This window comes from Sinocyclocheilus rhinocerous, unplaced genomic scaffold (genome assembly GCF_001515625.1).
Source record: "Sinocyclocheilus rhinocerous isolate Xijiao unplaced genomic scaffold, SAMN03320098_v1.1 scaffold5644, whole genome shotgun sequence".
NCBI lineage: Eukaryota > Metazoa > Chordata > Actinopteri > Cypriniformes > Cyprinidae > Sinocyclocheilus > Sinocyclocheilus rhinocerous.
Genome location: NW_015640515.1, coordinates 21,562 through 30,039, shown reverse-complemented (window position 1 = coordinate 30,039; position 8,478 = coordinate 21,562). Strand labels below are relative to the sequence as shown.

Sequence of the window (8,478 nt, the reverse complement as noted above, 5' to 3'; positions counted from 1 at the left end):
CTCAAAATGTTGTCAGTACTTAAGGACAAATTAGATACAGTCTCTTTTTCAGGCACCTCAGCGGTCTCAGTAGAACAAGACATGTCATTATCCGACTGGTCAGTATTCACCACATTCACGTCCCTCACCAATTTAACTGCCGTCTCACTGTCCTTAATGTCTGGTGTCACCGGGCGGCGGGACAGTGCATCAGCATTTTTATGTTGATTGCCCTCTTTGTGCAGAATGACCCAATTCAGCGGGTCCAATTCCAAAAGCCATCTAGCCCTTCTGCCCCTTGGGTCATCCTCAAGGGACATACGTCGTAGCGCTAGAAGTGGGCGATGATCCGTAATGATAGTAAATGAAGAAAGTCCAAGATAGTGTCTGAATTCTCTCACTGCCCACACAATAGCCCATAACTCCCGGTCAAAAGTAGACCAACGTCTCTGTGTGACATTCAAGGCGCGGCTGGCATACGCTACTACGTGCTCTAGTCCCTCTTTTTCCTGTGCAAGTACAGCACCCACAGCCCACTTGGAGGCATCCGTATAAACTTTGAAAGGCACTTTGAAATCAGGCAGTGTCACGATGGGAGCTGAAGACAGCACTTCCTTCAAGTAGTTAAATGCGTTGTCACAATCGGTATTCCATACAAAAGGCACATTTTTGCCCACCAGCTGATTCAGCGGGGCTGCATGTTTTGAAAAGTCCTTTACAAAGCGTCGATAGTATGAACACAGTCCCACAAATGCTCTAACCTCCAAGGGAGACTGTGGAACTGGCCAATTTCGAACCTTCTCCGTGTTTCTCGGGTCAGGCTGGAGACTTTTCTCTGAAACAACATGACCCAGGAATATCACGTGATCCCTGGCCAAGTTGCATTTTCTGGGGTTCAGTTTCAAACCTGCCAAACATATTCTGGAAAACACTTCTTTCAGATGAGTTAAATGCTCGTCAAATGTTGGACTATAAATCAAAATATCATCCAGGTACACCATGCAAATGTGCCATGGGAGCCCTCTCAGAACTAACTCCATCATCCGCTGAAAAGTGGCGGGGGGGTTAGAAAGCCCCATCGGCATGCAGCACCACTGATATAGACCCTGACCTGTAGTAAAAGCTGTTTTTTCTCTGTCTTGGTCGGCCACCTCTACCTGCCAGTATCCATTAGAAAAATCCAATATGCTGAACCATCTGGAGCCCGCTAATGCATCCACTGTGTCATCCACACGTGGCAGAGGATGAGAGTCCTCTGTTCAAGCGTCTATAATCAAAGAAGCCTTATACTGTTCAAGCGTCTATAATCAACGCAGAAGCGCCAGGCACCACATTTCTTTTTTACAAGCACGACTGGAGACGCCCAGGGGCTACAGCTTTCTTCGATGACACCCTCAGCTAGTAGGCCCGCCACCTGTCTCTCTATCTCAGCTCGCTTTCCAGGCGATGCACGGTATGCGTGCTGCTTAATAGGGCCATGTTCCCCAGTTGTTTGTGTCCAATAAGGTTGTGTCATCAGGTTTCGGGCCCCTGTGTAATACAGCTGGTGTTTGGGCCGCAACATCAGCTATAGCGTGTTTCCCGGCTCATAATTCCTCTTCTCATCACCAGGGGTCATGAAGCGCACTCCCTGTCTCCTAGTTTCCTCCTCATAACTGCCTCGTCTCCGCATGCTGGGGTTGGCCGAGGGGCTGTTAGCGCGCCTCATAGGACTACGGGCCGAGTTGTGGTCCTTACGACTATTAAACTCCATAAACGGTATTCTTTCAGAAGAGCGGCCTCTCTGCATCTCATATGCCTGCATACGGCAAGCACGCCCCTGACAGCGGCACTGTCCTGACTCATGTGACGGGGAGCGCGCTCTACTCCACTCATCTCTGCCACTCCGACTCATTCTCTCTTTCAGTCTGTCATTCTCGTCTTCCAAACGGTTAAGGGCGACTTTCATGTCTCTCACCTCATTAGTTAACCTATCAATTGCTTTGTACAGTCCACCAATGTCCAACACAGAGTTCACACTGGCCCCAGCCCCGTCGGCCATCAAATTATGCCCGACATTAGCAGTCACATATCCCACATCCATCGCATTTCTCGCGTTCTCGCACCGACCTTATTACGGCTTCCCTTCAGTGAGCGCTTTGACAGCAACTTCAAACTGTCTCGTCCAGCACACAAAACTTTGTCTCTCCTCCCCGGAGAATGGAGATGGCAATTCAATTTGCACGCTCCTATTGCCTCTGTCACGGTCCTGCAAAATACTAAAACTGTCTTCCTCCTTGAACCACATACTGAAGATGCGTAGACCGCGCGTTCTACTAACTATAAACTTTTGAATTTAAAGGGGTCATCGGATGCTCATTTTGCACAAGTTGATTCTGCTGACCCCGCCCCTCTCTTCCATGGGGTGACGAGCAGACTGTAAACTTCAGCCGCACAACTTGCTAACTAGCACATATTAGGAAAGGCGATTTGCAAAGATTCATAAAAACCCCTTATACTCACTTCTTCTGTAATTGAGGCTGGATCACGAATGATTCGAGCGAACATAGATGCATTTAGGCTGATCGGGAGTGGCGCATTCACTTCAAAGCGAAAGTAACATTAATTTTCTGCGTCTTCAGTAGCTCAGATGTCTGGGGAGTAAATGACAATTGCTATATTCATTATTACATCCAACAATAAAGCACCTCAATCGCTTAATCGGAGACATCTTGTCTTCCCCTGCACCAGAGTCAACACAATGGCGGACTGATGACAGCTTACTCAGGGTGGGTCTAAGGTAAGACATCAGTCCAGTCTGTGCTGAAACACTACTGTCAATCAACTATCGTGGGAGGGACCTGTACAGAACTATGTCTATCTGACAAGAATCTCAGAACAGCCTGGTTTGAGAAAGGGGATTTTAAAATAGGGATTTAAAAAAAAACACTGGATGGATTTTTATAATTATAGGATGGATGTGTACACACACTTCCAACATACATTTATGTTCAAACAACTTGAAAAGTGAATTTTGCATCCGATGACCCCTTTAAGCTAACTAATTTAACACCCGTCGAAACACTTTACAACACTAACTAAACTCACCCAAAACAACACCGCTGCCACCAATGTGAGCGAGCTTACGCCTCGGGTTCGCCTAAACACTTTTCAAATAATAAAATAAAGAAAGCGAGACTCGGGTATTATATGAACGATGTACTTTTTATTCTTCTTAACTCCAAAGAAACTCACATGGCACAACTGGGCGCTCTCGTTAACATGTGCGTGCCCAAACCTTGCCTACGGCAAGCCCCGAGGGACAGAAAAGCAATACACACACAAACGCAACCCCAGCCTTAACATCAACTTCAAAATTTATGTTACAATAGTGATAATAATAATAATAATAAAATCAAACTGTCATTTCTCTTTATTTATTTTTGTTCGTATTTAGATTTGTTGTTAAATCAAACTTGAGTCACTCAAATAAAGAAATATTCCTAGCCCATGAGTCGGTATTATTAAAAAATAACTGGTTTGATCTGATCATCTTAAACGAGTCATATCCTCTGGGTCTGAGTGCAGTTATTGGATAGCATATTGTAGTAAGATTGGAGATTAATCCTAATAAACATGACGCTACAGTAAAAATATTACAATACATTTAAAACAGTGTATTTTTATAACTTCAGCAGCATGTAGATGCTCGTTTATGTCAGGACTTCGGTGACAGCAGCGCGGACAATCGCTTCCCAGGTGAAAAAGAAATATATTTAAATAGTGCTTTGGGTAACATAAGTATGTTTTCTGTAAATACACTAAAAAGTCACTAAAATGTATGCTTGTGTTTAGTATATCCCTTAAAAGTGTAACTAAAAATATATTTATTAACATAGTATTTCTACTATACTTTTTAGAAATATACTAATAGTGTGCTTGTGTTTAGCATATTCCTTAAAAGTGTAACTAAGCATATATTTATTACCAAAGTATTTCTAGTATACTTTTTATAAATACATTAAAAGTATGCTTCTATTTAGCATATTTCTTAGAAGTATAACTAAGCATATATTTAATACAAAAGTACTTCTAGTATACTTTTTAGAAATATATTAAAATGCAATTCAATATATTTTTATTGCAATTCAAATAAGCATGTTGGGAATACAAATGTATTATAAACATACTACTTGAATTTAATACATTTAATACTACGTCTTTTTCACCTGGGTTAGCTCGCTCACATAATGTAATCTATAACGGGAAAATCATATTGTTTTTCTGACATGTCGTTATTACGAGAAAGAAACATGTCGTTTTAAGGAGATAATTATGTCGTTTTAACGACGTAACATGTAGTTATTATGACGTGAGTGGAAAAAATAATATGTGTGGCAGCAATGTGTCACCGTATATTTGTTTGTTAAACAGCAAACAAGCTCCCCGTATACCAGAATCTGTTTGGAGCGGGACTCGAACCAGCGGTCGTGGCGGTATAGGGGTCAAACACTCTATAACAAAAAGGCTAAGGACCGTTGCCTCCAACTTCTGTAGCTGCACGGCTTTTACACACTCTCTGACTTCCGTTAGCATGAACGATTTCTTGTATTGGAAATTAAATTACTCAAAGCTAATTGAATATTATAAACCAGTACTTATTTATATACATAAAAGGTATTTGTGTAATAAATTATATATAAACAAGGGGTTTGTATGCTAAAGTGCTGTCCATGTAATTAACAATTACATTAAAGTATGATAAAGACGTGGAATCGGCCTATGTTCAATATTTTTAGAGATGAAAATATACAAAAATTACTTAATATTTCCTATCAGGCACTTGTTCTGCTAAAACGATCTGTGGTAAATTAGTCTGGTCTGGTTCTGTTCATCATTGATTGGGTGAGAACAGTTCAATATTACTGGCTGTGGAAATCAGCAGGCGAGACTCATTATTCTACAAGGAAAACGCCGTAAATAACGCACGCTGTTGTGCAATCAGAAGGCGTTTTTACCGCGTCCTGTGGCAAGCCGAAACACGGAGTTTTTTACGGTTTACGCGCATTTTTTACGGCGTCTGCTATCAGGACGGCATATTTGACGGCGCTAATATTGTTTAAAACGCCGTCAAATAGGCGTTTTGTATGTAAACGCGATTTCTCAACGCAGCCCCTCTCTGCGCGCTCTTCTCCAGCACGCGCTTTTTCCTGTCTTCCACGGAAAGACGCGCACGCGCTTAATTTAAAATGTAATGGTCATTTTGTTTCACTGACTGACTAACATTCGTTTATTGATCTCTTTATTGAATAATTACTTATAATTAATATTTACAAGAGAGTAAATATTGGGATTTCAGAAAGATTTGATACGTCTAATTGAAGAGAACATGATGTTAACCCAGAAGTTTTTTGTTTACTGACCAAAAAAAGAGAAGCACATCATCGCTAATTCAGTGGTAAGAAATGAATGTAATGTTATCCTAGTTAAAGTCAAATAAATGTTATTCATTTTTAATGTCTGTAAAAATAAAACCAACAAGGGAACATTCTGGGAACAAAAAACTAACGTTCTCAGAACGTTCTGGGAACCAAAAATGGTTAACTATGCATGAATGTGTTCTAGGTTTGCGGAGGTGAATTTTCTTGTGGTGTTTGTTTATCGGTCAGCCGCGTGGTGGCGATGACAACTACAGAAAACTAGACTGTTCGGAAAAATACTGAGACAAGGAGGCGGAGCAGTGTTTTTCTCTTCACTGCGGCCAGTCAGTGTATGATGGGGCAGATTCAGCAGCAGTGGATCCGTGAGTCTGGACTTGGTCTCAGAGAGATCACCTCAGTTATGGATATTTCAGAACCCACAAATCCTAACATCTAGAACCTACAGAACATCTTTCACATTCATAAGGACTGCTTTATCTTCTGCTACGAATTAATCTGTTTTCAGTTCCTCATATTTTGTTTCAGTAAGTACATTTACAAAATACGTTGACAAAAAACAAACAGCTTCAATCACTGCTACAACATGCGTATGGAAATAGATATTGTTTGAACAATGTAAAAATTTAATAATGTTATTTTCAACTGGCAGATCACCGCTAAACTGGTTAATTCTGTTTGCTAAAACAGTTAGCACGTTATCCGTCTCCCATAATAAACGTTAATGAATGTATGTGCCTTGTTTTAATAACGATATATTAAATTATAGAGGTATTAAATAACACATATTTAAGGAATAAAATAAAAGGAGTTTTGTGTTTGAGTTTAAAGTGAGGGACGTTAAGAGACGGTATTGGGTGTGCTAACCGGCTAATTGCGTTAGCTACAGAGCTGAGACATGTTATTCATAATATACAAGTTTTAAATGTGGAGAAATAAGCAGACATTACAATTATTTAAAGAGACAGTTTTATGGCTGACATGCTATAATGACAAATTGTTTCTCGGTTTAGACAACGCACGTTGAGTCATGATTATTTTATGTCGCTGTCATTTTGTTTTACACAGATCACACCCAGAACATGCTAGTATAAACAGATTCATCCAGTTTAACGTCAGTGTAACTCACACGAATGGGTTTTATTTCTTAGTGATCGCAGCAGTTATTGATCACTGTGTTTGTATGGTGTATGATATTATTGACAGTAATATAGCTGTTCTAGTTCATCATTGGGTAGCGTGTTTTTTAAATCTTGAATTACCAGTTTTGTACGCTTCCATTTTTATCTGTAAAGCACGATGTACCTTGATTCAGGGAAGTATTTCCTACATGCCCAATAAGATATCCACATAGTACATGCCATAGAAATAACAAATCACAAGTCCGTTTGTGTTGGCATTGGGCAGGTAGGATTGCGGTTATAACATTTAACTTGGTTTGTTACTGGGACGGACATAAAAAAAGTTATCAAAATTTAAAAGCATTTAGTTTCAAGTTAGAGTATAGTTTGTATTGCTCTGTGTCTACAACATAAATCTTTTTTGTATTTATTATCATAAATACAAAAAAGTATTTTCTTATTCTGACATCTGTTTGTAAAATCAGGCAACAAAATCAACATAAAATTGCCTGAACTGGACATTTCTGAAATTCCTTACCTTCCAACATGCCACTAGACAATTTGTTCATTACATATTAAAGATTAAGATTCTTGCATTCTTTGCTCAAATGTAGGTATTTGCTTATAGAAATGGGTGTGTTTCCACATGCTGTGCTTGTTTACGTGTATTATGTAATATTACTAATTCTGAGAAATCAGGCCAAATCTGCTGGGTTTATTACATAAGATGGAATGTTTGATTGCTTTCCTGGCTTTTTTTCTTTTTAGGTTGTCAGCACCATTGTAGGCTCCACCATGGTGCAGAAGTATCAGTCCCCAGTGAGGGTGTACAAACATCCTTTTGAACTGGTCATGGCAGTAAGTGTGAACCACAGACTTAACACTCAATAGCATTTTATTATTGTGGCCACACAATAATAATACATTGTATAAATACCAAGCTACTTAAAGTTTACAAGGCAAAACATTATTTTGTGGCAGGCTATACACATGAATGTGGAAGGAGTTTGTGTTCTGTTTTACAAAGATTACTATACTGTGGCTTGCAGTAGTCCATTTGCAGGTTTGAAGATTAATAACATTAACAATTTTAGTAGGTGCACATTTTTCAGTGTATGTAAATGTAATATACAGTACAGTTTGTCACCCTGTAGTAGGGCTGGGCGATATAACAAAAAAAAATTATCACGATATAATGTTTCATATCGTTCGGTATCGATAATTATTGACAATTTTTTTATAACCTTTCTTAAATGGCGAGCAGTAGAAAAAAGGTTTAAATTTAACCACTGTATTTTTAATTTACCCAATTTATTAAGACAAACAACAACTTATTTTAGTCTTAACAAACAAAATAACAAATAAAACAAAATAGAATAAAATGTAAACAAATATCTCCTTTCTTATATTTTATATGCAGATTAAATGAGTATTAAGGAAACAATTGGCCTGTCTCCTGAGGCCACAAGAGGGTGCAATGAGCAAAATAATGCACCTCATTAAACGGTTTATTCAATGCAATGAGAATAACGTCTGTCTACCAAAAAGTACATAACGTCTAAACTAATAGTTATAAATCAAATATGATTTCGTAAATTGCATAAACAATAATGAACAAAACAGCATCATGTATATATGCATAGCTTAATACAAATAGCCAAAGCGCCGATCACACGATTGAATGTAAAAACATATGAGACGCAGTTTTAATGGAATAAAACCCCCACAAATTCTCGAGACATGTTTTCTAAAAGTTGAACCTCTTTTAACTTTACATGGCTTTCTATTCAACTCTTGTGCGAGACGCGAGTGCAACAGTCATAGTTGTGCGTCTCAAGAATGCGTCGAATATCAGTTCTGTGTGAATGGCTTGGTTTTGGATTTAACCTAACGAATATCTTCTCCGCATTGAGCTTCTATAGTTCTCTAATATTTGGAATGGGAAATGCAGCAGCGGCGCT

General features: G+C 39.0%; 1 long non-coding RNA gene across 1 annotated transcript; it reads left to right on the top strand.

Annotated features, from left to right (window-relative positions):
• The first annotated feature begins 4,937 nt into the window (after nucleotides 1-4,937).
• Nucleotides 4,938-7,512, top strand: LOC107753369 (uncharacterized). The gene is made up of 3 exons (XR_001641459.1): nucleotides 4,938-5,416; nucleotides 5,584-5,923; nucleotides 7,286-7,512. It is a non-coding gene; the product is annotated as an uncharacterized LOC107753369 (long non-coding RNA).
• The last annotated feature ends 966 nt before the right edge of the window (nucleotides 7,513-8,478 follow it).